Source organism: Trichosurus vulpecula, chromosome 5 (genome assembly GCF_011100635.1).
Source record: "Trichosurus vulpecula isolate mTriVul1 chromosome 5, mTriVul1.pri, whole genome shotgun sequence".
Classification (NCBI taxonomy): domain Eukaryota; kingdom Metazoa; phylum Chordata; class Mammalia; order Diprotodontia; family Phalangeridae; genus Trichosurus; species Trichosurus vulpecula.
In genome coordinates, this window is record NC_050577.1 from 172,596,014 (window position 1) to 172,610,693 (window position 14,680).

Consider the following 14,680-nt stretch of genomic DNA (forward strand, 5'->3'; position numbering starts at 1 on the left):
TAGGATTATGGTTTTTAATCCATTCTGCTATCCACCTCCATTTTTTTGGGAGAGTTTTACTTTTGACCACCGTCTTCCTCAATTTTCCCTCCCTTATGACACACCTCCCTTATCTTACTCTTTTCCCTTGCTACTTCTTTCCTCCCTTCTGTCCACCCCCTTTTCTTTCCCCTTCCCCCCCTACTGCCTGTAGGACAAGTTTGATTCCTGTACTTATCAGAGTATGCTATTCCCTCCTTGAACCAAATCCAATGAGAGTAAAGCTCAAACTCTGCTTTTCTCCCTTCCTTTTTTCCCTCTATGTTTTTGTGCCTCTTCATGTGATATAATTTTCCCTTTGCTACTCCCTCCTTACCTTTACTTCCAGAGTAATCCCTTTGTACCCCTTAATTATGTTTTCTTATTATCACATCAGTCACTTTATACTGACACCTTCAGTCTATGCATATCCCTTTCAATTGTCATAATAACTATATCATTCTCAAGACTGACATATGATTGACACATATGTATATCATATATAAAGCAATATAATTTTATATAAGGATGTAAACAATTTTCCCTTATTGAATAACATAATTTTGGGTTCTTTCCCCCTGTTCACCTTTTTATGTTTTTCTTGACTTTTGTATTTGAAGATCAAATTTTCCATTGAATTCTGGCCTTTTCATCTGGAAGGTCTGGAATTCCCTTATTTCATTGAATGCCCATCAACTTGTCTGAAAAATTATGCTCAGTTTTGCTAGTTGATCCTTGGTTGTAGTCCAACCTCCATTGCCTTTCAGAATATCATATTCCAATTTATCCTGTCTTTTATGGTAGAAGCTGCAAGATCCTGCATGATCCTGACTGTAGTTCTGCATATTTGAATTGTTTCTTTCTGTCTGCTTGCAGTATTTTCTCCTTGACTTGATAATTCTGGAATTTGGCTACAATATTCCTAGGAGTTTTCAATTTGGGATCTCTTTCAGGGGGAGATTGGTGGATTCTTTCCATGACTATTTTACCCTCTGGTTGTAGGACCTCAGAAAACTTTTCCTCAATGATTTCTTAGAAGATACTGTCCAGGCTCTTTTTGTTCATCCTGACTTATTGGTAGACCAATAATTCTTAGATGATCTTTCCTGGAACTATTTTCCAGGTCAGTTTTTTTCCCAATCATATATTTCATATTTTCTTCTATTTTTTGATTCTTTAGATTTTGTTTGACTGATTCTTGGTGTCTCATAGAGTCATTAGCATCTACTTGCCTGATTCTAATTTTTAACACATTGTTTTCTTCACTTAGCTTCTGTATCTCCTTTTCAATTTGATTAATTTTACTTTTTAAGGAGTTGTTCTCCCGAAATATATTCTGAACCTCCTTAACCATTTCACCAAATGTTACTTTTTAAAGATTTGTTCTCTTCTTTTACCTCTCTAATTTGGTTTTTAAAATTCTCTCTTAGCTCTTTCAGGAATGCTTTTTGGGCTGGAGACGAGCTCACTCACATTCCCTTTTGAGGTTTCAGATATGGGTATACTGTCAATGCTGTCTACTTCTGAATGGGTATTTCAATCTTCCCTATCTCCAGAATAGGAATTAATAGTGTTTGGTTTTCTGGTCTGTTTTCTCATGGTGTTTGCCTTTTCCCCTCTGGTTTTTAAAGTGGACCTCTGCTTCTGGAGCTCACCGGCTTTGTGTGCTGTGCCCTCTGGTTTTCATGAGGTATGAGGGAGGGGTAGTCTGGCTGCTGGAAATCTCCTCTTCCCTTAGGGCAGCACTACAGCTTAGGTGTTCTCAGCAGTTTCCTGTGCTTGTATCTGCCACTTCCTCTGGCTGTGCAAAGGCACTTCTGGGGTCGTGGTGTTGACTGGCTTCACCTCCCTGGGGCTCAGGAACTCCCACTGTTCTGATTAGTTGGAGTCTCCTGGGACATCTCTTCCTAGTCTCCTTCCACCACCACAAGAGAGGGACTTCCCAGCTTCCGGAGCTACAAGACTACTGAAGCCCCACTTCTGGCTCTTCTATTTCAGGTTTTCTCCTGAGGGAGTATTATCTCACTGACTTTGAACTCATTCACTTTATTTAAAGAAAGTTGTTACATTTATATAAATTCAAGGTCCTTTTGTAGTTTGCAATTGGAAGCTGGTTCTACATGAAATTATTTCTATGTGGTACTTAAAGAAACCAAAAGGAAAACAGCTTGGTACAAGCTATTCTTATTTAACTCCTTATACAAGGATAGAAACTCAATCACTTCTAAGAAAAATAGAACAAATGCTGTTTTTAAAGTGATAGTATTGTATAACGTTACTAGCATACCACCAGCTACCATATAATTGGATGAATTTCTTATCAACATGGCTTACTGTTTGATTTTCCATATGCATGCTTTCAGAAAAAAAAGTGACCCCTGAAACCTATAGATTAAATGCTCAGTACTATTTCTATATTTCACATTATTAGGGGAATATTTTTATCATGGCCTAATGGATATTTGCCAACACATCACATTAGTCACACTCAAAATAACATTGAAAACTATAACCAAATAATCACATATTGTGACTTTCTCCTAATTTAATTTTTTTAATGTTTTGTAGCGAATAATGAAGATATTAGAGAGTTTATAAACAACAGGCAGTTATATTATATGCTTCAATCATAGAGGTTGCATAGAAGTCACACAATGCCGTCGTTGAAAATTTTTTTCAGTATCATTTGACAATATTTGGCTAGATGTAACCAATTCCCAATTTTTATAAAAAATATTGTAATCTCATGTATTAGAAAAGAATGACAGCCAAAGCCACTTAGGATTTAAATTAGAAAACAGTAGGTCTGGCCATTTACCTTCATACATTATTCAGAACAAGAATTGAGACTGTCAACAAAAGGAGATTGGTAAATTGGCAACGATCTGCTTAATTTGTTTCATGTGGGCAATAAAACCAAATAATTCAGATCATTCTGATCAAATCATAATCACTGAGAATTTACTTCATTTTTTACTACATAGATAAGTTATCTTAGGGGTTAATATAGCTATAAACAACTTTACATAATCTACAGACCCAAATCCAATAGTTCCATATTTCTGGCCTTTATTGTCTTTCTGGTATTTAGTTCAGATTCAAAGAAGACATAATTTCTGGAATAATTTGTTAAAATACTGGAAACAACTTTCTTTGAGGAAGGGTAATTCTTGTCCTATAGGATAATATTTAACCCTGCTAATTATGATGATATACTTTCAAAATACAGTTAATTATATAAAACTAATTATCATGACTACATTGTACTTGACCACATCCATGTACTCAAGGTCTATCTCTACATTCTTGTGTTATTTAACCTAACATGAAATCCACTTGAAGACATTTCAGTAAGGTGTCCATGGTGTTCGCCTCTCCCTGCATTTCAGAAGCAGCACACAGATTGGTTGCTATAAATCTTTGAATGTGAGAAACACATCATGCTTATCATTGTCACTTTTTCATTGTCTACCAGACTGTTTTGCACACATTAAGTACTTCTTGATTGAAACAATTCTAGAATTGCTGCCAGTGGTCAAAATAATTATCCAAGAGACACTGCCTTTCTCTTTTTCTAGTGAACATCTGGAAAAACTAGTAACAGTCAAAACATCATAGTGACTTGTATATTTAATGACCTCACAGCAAGATCTATATTCTCAACAACCTACATGTGCCTCCCTGAAACATCACTTTCAAAACCTTATGCATTCTCTAATGTTTTCTACACAAGGCTGCAGAAGGAATGAGATTTATAACACATAAACTCTAATTATGAGCCAGGTACAAATTGAAATAATTGATCTTGATGAAATTTGTGAAAATGTTCTAAGATCTCCCAAAGTGGGGGGGAGCAAAGGCACTCTTTATAAGAGAAAGAAAAGTTTATGTTAACAATGAGCTATGCAACTTGTACTTGGTTTTTGTTTCTTTCAACATGCTTTATGTTATGTTTTGCAGTTTTTTGAAGTTAATAAAATATAATTGAAGAATAATTTTCTAAATAAGCAGTTATATTTCTGTTCTGTAAGAGATAAGAAAGAAGAAAGAGAGAGAGAGAGATTACTAGGTTTCTTATTTATCCATATTAAATTAGGCTTATTCACTAGACCTGTTCTGTTTTGAAGTGCTATAATCACTAATGACCTGAAGAGCTAACAGAGATAAAAGCAGATTGTCAAGGAATGTTTTCTTTCAAGGAATAAATTTTTAGAAAGTCATTCTACTATTTGGGAGTCAACATGGTATAGTGGCAATAGAGCTGGCCTTACAGGCCAGAAAAGCCTGGATTCAAGTTCCACCCTTTGCACTTATTGGCTCTTGTGACTCCAGGAAAGTCACTTAAGTGGATAGGATCCTAAAGGTATTTTCCTCATCTAGGAGTTGCATATAGGAATGAAATCACAGGTCCTAAGTCTTGGCTAAAGTATAATCAGTAAGAAGCCTTTGCTAGCCTGTCTTAGTCTTAGTGCCTTCTCACTGAGATTATGACCAATTTGTCCTGTATCTTATCTTTTTTTTGTATATAGGATTTGTATTTTGTCTACTCCTCTTGACAGTAAGTTCCTTGAGAGCCAAACACTATTTTCTTTTCCTTTTCCTTTTCCTTGTATTCTCAGTGCTTAGTTCACTTTATAGCTCATAGTAAGCAACTAATAAATATCAATTGACTATCTTTGAAACTTGCTTTGAAACTCCATTCTCTTTTTAGATGACTAAAACATCACACAATGAAAAAGTAGCAAAAAAAACTAATAGAGAAATTAATTTGACTTATTAAGACCCCCATATGTTTATTATAATTTATTCTGTTCTTCTAAACATAATGTTTATGTTAAATGTAAAATGTAAATCAGGAAGAAAAGTATTATCCAAAATCTGCCTTTCTACAACTTGGAACTATTACTAGTTTATTTTTCTTTTTACAAGAAAAAAAAGTTTAAAAATATGCTTCAATCTGCAGTCAGATTCCATCAGTTTTCTCTCTGGAGGTGAGTAGTATTTCTCATCATATATCCTTTAGACTTGGATTATTGTCTCAATAAGACTAGTTACATCTTTCACAGTTGATTGTCTTGACAATATTGCTTTAAGTGTGTACAGTGTTCTCTTGGTTCTGCTCACTTCACTTTGTATGAATTCATATAAAACTTATCTAAGGTTTCTCTGATCTCATACTGCTTTGTCATTTCTTATACCACAATAGTTTTCTATTACAGTTATATAGCAAAACTTGTTCAGCCATTCCCCAATTAATGGAATCTCCTTAATTCCCAATTCATTACCATACCACCCCCACACACATGCACAGACATACACACAAGTCGCTATAAATATTGTTATAGAAAGAGGTCATTTATGTATTAGTGCGTCACATAACCAAAGGCAGAAAAGCAGAAATATTAAATTAAATAATTAAATGCATCCTATTCAGACCACAATGAAGTAAAAATTTTATTCAATAAAGGGCTGTAGATTAAAATTAATTGGAAACCAAAATAATCTAATCTTAAAAAATGAGTTAGAGACAAAGAAGAAATCATAGAAACAATCAATAAATTAATTAAAGAAAATGACAATGAGATAACATTCCAATATTTGCGGGATATAACCAAAGAAGTACTTAGGGGAAAAATTATATCTCTAAATGCATGAGCAATAAAAGAGATAAAGGGCAGGACAATGAAAAAGGTCATGCCACTAAAAATAACCTGAAAAAATAACAAATTAGAAATCTTCATTTAAACATCAAAATAGAAATACTGAAAATCAAAGAGAGATTAATAAAACTGAAAGTTTAAAAATTTGAACTAATAAATAAAACCAGTGGTTTATGAGAAAAGCCCAGTAACCAGAAACCAATAAAATGATAAACAACTGGCTAATTTGGTTTTAAAAAGCAATAAGAAAATCAAATTACTAGTACCAAAAAGGGTGAATGCACTACTTATGGAGGTGAAATTAAAGGAATTATTAGATTGATTTTGCCCAAGTATATGCTACTAAAACCATCTAAGTGAAATGGACATTTACAAAAATACAAGCTGCTCAGATTAACAGAACAGGAAATAAAATACTTAAGTAACAAAGAAATCAAACAAGCTATCTATGAACTCAATAGGAAAAAATCCACAGTACTAGATCAAATTACAAGCAAATTCTACCAAGCACCTAAGGAACAATTAATCTCAATGCTATATAAACTATTTGAAAAAAATAAGTAAAAAAGGTATTCCTAATGAAAACCTTTCACAACAGAAACATAGTTCTGGTAAGTCAACCAGGTAGAGCCAAAATGCAGAAGAAAAAAAAAAACAACAACTATAGATCAATTTCCTTAATGAATACTGATGGAAAAATAATTAAATAAAATTCTAGCAAGGAAACTGACAATGTATCACAAAGGTTGGATTTATACTAGGAATGAAGGGCTAGTTCAACATTAGAACATTATTAGCATAATTGGCCATATCCGTGTTAATAAAAACAAAAATACTGTGATTCTATCTTATTAGATATTAATTAGAAACACTAGAAATCAGAGGAATCAATGGATCTTTCCTTAAAATGAGAAGTAGTATCTATCTAAAACCAAGAACAAACATCTTTAACGAGAATGAACTTGAAGCCTTCCCACTAATTCAGAAGTGAAGCAAGTATTTCAGCTATCACTAGCATTATTAGATATTGTACTATAACTCCTAACTATAGTAATAAGACAAGAAAAAGAAATTGAAATAAGAAAGCTAAGCAATGAAGAAAACAAATTACTTTTTGCAGATTGTATAACGGTATGCTTAGAGAACACTAGCGAATGACCTTAAAAAAACTAGTAAAAACAATTAACAACTTGACCAAAGTTGTAGAATGTAAAATAAGCCCACATAAATCATCAACATTTCTATATACTACCAACAACACCCAGCAGCAAGAGATAGAATGAGAAATTCCATTTAAAATAATTGTAGACAATTGGGAATAATACTTGGAAGGATATAAAACTGCATACCTTTGATTCAGCAACACCATTGCTAGGTCTGTATCCCTACTTGTAACAAAAAAAAAATTATAACAGCTTTTTTTTGTGGTGGCTAAGAATTGGAAATCAATGGAATGACCATCAATTGGGGAATGATTGAATGGTTGAATATGATTGTAATGGAACATTATTGTGCTATGAGAAATGATAAGCACAATGATTTCAGAATAATCTGGAAAGACTTATATGAATTGACACAAAGTGAAGTGAGCAGAACCAAAAGAACATTGTACATAGTAACAACAATATTGTACAATGTAGAATTATGAATGACTTAACCATTAGCAGCAATACAATGATCCAAGACAATCTCACAGGATTCATGATCAAAAATTCTATCTGCCACCAGAGAAAGAACTGATGCTGTCTGAATACAAAATGAAGCATACTATTTTTCACTTTCTCTTTTTTGTTTTCTCTTTTTCTCTTTCTTTTTTTCATGCAAGTCACATTGCACAAAATGAATAATAAGGAAAAGTTTTACATGATTGCACATGTATAACTTATATCAGTTTCCTTACCATCACACAGAAGGGGAAGAAGAGGGAGGTAGGGATATAATTTAAAACTCAGAAACCAAAATTGTTAAAATTTGTTTTTTATATTTAATGGGGGAAAATAAATATTATTTTAAAAATAAAATAAAATAAGTGCAAACAATATAAAATTCTTGGGAGTCTACTTGCCAACACAAAGCCAAGAACTCTATGAACGCAATAACAAAACCTTTTTTTCACAAATAAAGACATTTTTTAAACAATTGGAGAGATATTATTTGCTCATGAGTAGGGTAGGCCAATATAATAAAAATGTTATATAAATAAGTTAATTTAATTATTCAGTAACATGCCAATCAAACAGCCTAAAATTATTATATAGAACTGGAAAAATTGTAACACAATTCATCTGGAGGAAAAAAATTTGAGAATATGAAAAAGAATCAGTGGGGGAAAATGTTACAGAAGATGGTCTAGCATTTCCAGATTTCAAACTATAAGTGGTAATCATCAAAACAATCAAGTAGTGGATAAGAAGTAAATGAAGCATCAATCAACTAGATTAGGTAAGTAATACGCAATAGTAAATGACCATAGTAATCTTGTGTTTGATAAACCCAAAGATCCAAGCTTCTGGAGTAAGAAAATTTGATAAAAAAATTTTTATAAAAGTTTTTATTTTGACCATTTGCTAAAAATTACTGGGGAATCTAGAAAGCAGTTTGGCAGACACTAGGCATAGATTGGCATCTAATCCCATTTATTAAGATAAGGTAAAATGGATAAATGATTTAGGGATAAAGGGTGATATAAGTAAATTGGGGGAGCATGGGAAAATGTACTGTCAGATCTATGGATAAGAGAAAAATTTATGACCAAGCAAGAGATACAGGAGGTAAAAATAGATCATTTTCATTATATGAAATTTAAAATATTTTTCACAAACAAAATGAAGGCAAACAAAATGAGAAGGAAAGCAAGAGATCAGGAGAAATAAAAAATTACAGGTTTCTCTGATAAAGGTTTCATTTCTCATATAGATGGGGAATTTAGCAAAATTATATATATATATATATATATGTGGATATATGTATACATTGTGTGACTACTGTGAACTAGTTCAACAATTTTGGAGAACAATTAATTTGGTTTTGAATCCAGGTCTTTCTCACTTAAAAGCCAGCTGTCAATCCATTATGCTGTATTTCCTAGGGTACACAATTAAAGATGCATCTGACAGAAGTGAATATTAACACAGGCATCTTGTAGAGGAGGTAGGATTTCCATGAATGTACATTTATATGCAATTGTAATTGTGCATCTATATGCATAGATGGAAACATCAGGAAAGAAGACAATCACTTATTTCACAAAGACAGGAGAAAAGAAAAAGGCTTGAGAAAATAAAAAGTATATATAAGCACAGAATAAAGGAATTGAGGGAGATGAAAAGGATGGCTTCTATCAAATTGGGAACACAGCCCTTCAAAATGTAATGTTCAGAAACTATTTCAAAGCAGATTCTGAAATCCAAAGAAGCCACAATGAAGCAACAAGTACCCCTGGCAGGATTCAGTATAGCAATTAAAAAAAAAAAACAACTTCTGGTTAACATGATCAACAAGATAGAGGACTAGACAATTTCTGCAGTGCCCATTAATTATCAAGTCTCTCCTCCCTACAAAAGAAATTATCCATCAGAGGAAGAAAAATTATAGCTGAATTTAGAGGACAAGAAAGTAAGAAGTTCAGGGCAAGAGCTGAGATCGTAGAGTAAAGAGAGGGACTCACATAACTCTATCAAAACCCTCCAAATACCTTTTAAAATGACTCTAAATAAATTCTATGCAGCAGAACCCACAAAAACATGGAATGAAACAAATTCTCAACCAATACAACATGGAAGGTCGACAGGAAAGGTCTGTTGTACCAGGGTGAGAGAGGAGTGCAGTGCAGTGGAGTGCAGTCTATGCAGGCTGCTCCAGCACAGACCTGGCCCAAGAAATCTGGCACAGCCCTAAGGGTAACTTCAGTTTCCAGATCCCTCAACCCAAAAATACCAAGGACAACTTAGAAAGCCAGCAAGAAAAGTCTAATCACACCTGGGTGAGAGTGGAGTGCAGTCCAGCACAGGCCAAAGTAGCATAGCCCCCACCCCAGGCAACGAGAACCAGGGCTTGGGAGTGACTGAATCAGCAGCAGCAGCAGCTGTCTCCAGAGCTCTGGGCCTACAGATGAACAATTGGTTAGAAGGAGATTACAGGGGTCTTTTTGTTAGCACTGAGGCAGAACTCTATTGTTCTGTCCATACTTGAATATGGGTCACAGTCCTGGGTGTCAGTCACAGCGTAAGGAGCAGCACTAGCACAGCAGAGCTTGCAGAAGAGGTAGAGGAGGGACTCTCTTCACAGATCCAGGACAGAAAAGAGTGCTTGTGGTGGCTCACAGACCAGAGCACAGGCCAGGAGAGTAGTAAATACCTCTACTTAGATCATACCACCTTGAAGAACTGAAAACTAACAAATCCCTAGAAGTATTTCTGAAAACAGCTGCACAAAACCCCTGAAACGTATGACAGTGCAACCTGGAAGCAGAGTCTGATTTTAAGAAAGAGTCAAAAGTCAAGTAATATGCTGGGAAAATGAACAAACAATGCAGAAAAACTATGACTGTAGAAAGTTACAATAGTGACCAGGAAGATCAAAACACACACTCAGAAGATGATAAAGTCAAAGCTTCTAACCCAAAGTCTCCAAGAAATATAGGAATAGATCTCAGGCCATAGAAGAGTTCAAAAAGGATTTTGAAAAACAAGTAAGAGAGGTAGAGGAAAAATGAGAATAATGCAAGAAAATCAGGAAAAACGGGTCAATGGCTTGGTAAAGGAGACACCAAAAATACTGAAGAAAATAACACCTTAAAAAAACAGACTAGACCAAATGGTAAAAGAGGTCCAAAAAGGCAATGGGGAGAATGCCTTAAAAAGCAGAATTGGCCAAGTGGAAAAGGAGGTCCAAATGCTCACTAAAGAAAATCATTCCTTAAAAATTAGAGTGGAGCAAATGGAAGCTAATTAATGACTTTATGAGAAATCAAGAAACAATAAAACAAAACCAAAAGAATAAAAACAAAATGGATGACAATGTGAAATATCTCATTGGAATAAACAACTGACCTCAAAAATAGATCTGGGAGAGATAATTTTAAAATAATGTTACTACCTGAAAGCTATGATCAAAAAAAGAACCTAGACATCATCTTTCAAGAAATTTTCATGGAAAACTGCCTTGATATTCTAGAACAAGAGGGTAAAATATAAATTGAAAGAATTCACTAATCATCTCCTGAAAGAAATCCCAAAATGAAAACTGATATCCAAATTCCAGAGTTCCCAGGTCATGGAGAAAATATTGCAAGCAGCCAGAAAGAAACAATCAAGTATCATGAAGCAACAGTCAGGATAAGACAATATTTAGCAGCTTCTAAATTAAAGCACTGGAGGGCTTGGAATATGATATTCTAGAGGGCAAAGTAGCTAGGATCACAACCAAGAATCATTACTCAGCAAAACTGAGTAAAGTCCTTCAGGGAGGGAAACAGACATTCAGTGAGATAGAGTACTTTCAAGCATTCTTGATGAAAAGACCAGATCTGAATAGAAAATTTGACTTTTAAATACAAGACTCAGGATGGTAAACAGGAAAGAGAAATCATAAGAGACTTCATAAGGTTAAACTGTTTATATTCCTACTTGGGAAGGTGATATTTGTAACTTGTAAGACCTTTCTCATTATTAGGGTAGTTAGGAGGAATATGTATAGACAGGGGGTACAAGTGTGAATTCAATATGAAGGAATGACATCTAGAAAAATAAAATTAAGAGGTGAGACAGGAATGTCATGGGAGAAAGAGAAAGGGAGAGATAGAATGGGGTAAATTATCTAACATAAAAGAGGCCAGCTTTATAGTGGAGGTGAAGAGGGGTAAGATGAGGGTGAGTAAGTGAACCTTACTCTCATCAAAATTGGCTCAAAGAGGAAATAACATAGATACTTAACTGGGTATATCAATCTGTCTTACACTACAGGAAAGTAGGAGTGTAAGGGAATGGGGGGTGGTAGAAGGGAGGACAGTTTGAGGAAGGGGATGGTCAGAAACAAAATATTTTTGAGGAGGGACAGGGTGAAAGGAGAGAACACAATAAATGGGGGAATAGGATGGAGGGAATTATAGTTAGCAACAGAAACTGTGAAAAAAATTTGAAGCAAGTTTCTCTGATAAATGCTTTGTTTCTCAAACATATAGAGAACTGAGTCAAATTTGCAAAAATAAAAGTCTTTCTACAATTGATAAGCAATCAAATGATATGATCAGTTTTCAAGTGAAGTAATCAAAGCTATCAACAGCCATGTGAAAAAAATACTCTAGCTTACTCTTGATTAGAGAAATGCAAATTAAAACAATACTGAGGTATTACCTCATATCTATTAGATTGACTAATAGGACAGAAAAGGAAAATGACAAATGTTGGAGGGGATGTGGGAAAAATGAGGAATTAATGCATTGTTAGTAGAGTTGTGAACTGATTCAACCATTCTAAAGAGCAATTTGGAACTGTGCTCAAAGGGCTACAAAATCATGCATACCCTTTGACCTAGCAATACCACTACTAGGTCTATGTCCTAAAAGATTAAAAAAAAAAGAAAAGACCCATATGTACAAAAATATTTATAGCTGTTCATTTCTGAGAGCAAAGAGTTAGGAATTGAGGGGATGCCCATCAATTGGGAATGACTGAATGAGTTATCATATGTGATTATGATGGAATACTATTATAGTATAAGAAATGATGAGGAGGATGCTCTCAGAAAACCTGGAAAGACTTGCATGGGCTGATGCAAAGTGAAATACTCTCTACATAGTGACAGTATTATTGCAAGATGATCAGCTTTAAATAACTTAACTATTCTCAGCATTATAAAGATCCAAGACAACTCTGAAGGGCTTAGGATGAAAAATGCTATCCATCCCCAGAAAAAGAATTGGTGGTATCTGAATACAAATCAAAGTATATATACTTTTTTACTTTTTCTTGAGGTTTTTTTGTCCATGTTTTCTTTCACAACATGACTGTTATGGATATGTTTTGCAAAAAAAAATAAAATAAAAATCATACTTGCAAAAAAAAAAGTAAGAAGTTAAACAAGCCAGCCACATTTTGATTCAACAATGAAAAAATGCAAAGTTTTAAGGTATTTGCTCTGAACCTGTTCCCCACCAGGCTCCATACTCTGACAGGATGCACGAATCAATCCATGAACTTGAACATTAAGAGCTACTCGGGGAATCCCATGAAGTTGCAGATATTTTTCTGATGTAATCCAATCCTCCTCTTCTTCAGTCATCCTGTTATAACTAGCAACAGATATTAACTACCCAGCCACTATTAGGAGGAGTTGGAAGGTATAAAGTGGGTGGAATGCTTCCCATTTCTCCATTAACTACCTAGGTTAAGATATCAAAAGTTGTCAGAAAACTGGAATATCTATCCTACCACCCCTCAACCTTGCAAAAAACAAAACCAGAGACCTAAAGAAGAGAGTCAACTAAAGAATAGGGCAGAGTGATTAGTTTAAATAGCTACACTAGGCTGAAAGAAAAGAGGATTGGAATCAAGGTAGGTCCAGTCTTGTCTTCCCAGTAACTATCTGTGGCACAGTCTGAGGATGGTGAAAAGTAAGTGCCCCAAAGTAAAAAGGATATGATATAGTCCAACCTACTGAATAATGAGAAGTCAAATAAAAGGCAGGAATAATAGGAGGATTTCTAAAGCTTCCAAAGATTTAAAGAGGAAGAACATTCAGTTAAAAACCTAGAGGACAAGGAAAGAAATCAATATACTAGATATTAAAATTAGAAAAGAGGATGGGTATCAAGTCATCAAAAAGTGCATAAACTTTCTAAATAAATATTGCAAAAAAAAATAAAATTGATCTTAATTGAACTGATTCTGAAGAAACAGAATCCTGTGAATTCCAGTAGAAAATGAAGTAGCAGAAATGTATTCCACCGTGATACAAAATTAAAATAAGCATCTTGAGTGGCAAAATAGAGGGGGATAAAAGACAGAATTTAAGGCTTCCATGACTGAAATAGCAGAATAGGAAAAAAAAAAAAAAAGCTTGAAGCAATAGTGGTGAGGCTCTTCAAAGAAGCAAAAGAGGGGAAAATACATTAGAAATATAAATATGCTAAAAACTATGGACAAAATGGAATAAGAGCCACCCTTAGAGATCCGGTGTCAGGGGCTGAGGCCAGTCCACTCGCCAGCCTTCGGTTCCACGCTTGCCTCTGATCTGTCTCCCTCGCGTCCTCGACCTCCCCGACAGCCTCCGGTCAGCCTTCTTGCTCAGCTCCATCTCCAACTCGAGAAGGGTAACCAACCAGGGGCAGAGCCAAGATGCTGTACAAATTAATGGTGACGGGCAGTTGCAGTGTGGGCAAGAGCGCGCTGACCATCCAGCTAGCCAAGAACTGCTTTATGCCAGATTATGACCCCACCATCGAAGATTCCTACCACACCCAGTTGGTGGTGGATGGTGAGCCCTGCCAGCTAGACATCCTAGACAGCACCGGCAGTGAGAAGCACCAGGCCTCACGCCTGGACTTCATGCGCTCAGGGGAGGGCTTCCGTTGTGTCTACACAGTGGAGGACATCAAGCCCTTCCTGGATGTGAACATCTTCCAGAGCCAGCTAAGCAGGGTCAAGGACACTGACCGTGTTCCTTTCGTCCTCGTTGCCAATAAGACCGACCAGGTGACCCTGGTGCTGGGCCTGGGGCGGCCCAGAGCTTCACGGTCCTCTTCATGGAGACGCTGGCCAAGACCTGAAGGGGCACTGAGTAGGCCTTCCAGTAGCTGGTCGGAGAGGTCAAACGCCGGACTGGTGCTGAGCAGAACCAGGGCTGTGGGCGGCTTCAGGCACTGCAGGATCTTGTGAGCAGGTGTCCCTCCTCCCTCTGCTCCTGCCCCCAAATCTCCCTCAGGATCAGCCCAGTCTCCCCACCCCCTTCCCCAGCCTCCATGCCTGCACCTGGAGCAGTCCCCTTCCTGGCTGCTCTTCACT

General features: G+C 35.7%; 1 pseudogene; it reads left to right on the forward strand.

Annotated features, from left to right (window-relative positions):
* The first annotated feature begins 14,014 nt into the window (after positions 1-14,014).
* Positions 14,015-14,445, forward strand: LOC118849654 (annotated as a pseudogene).
* The last annotated feature ends 235 nt before the right edge of the window (positions 14,446-14,680 follow it).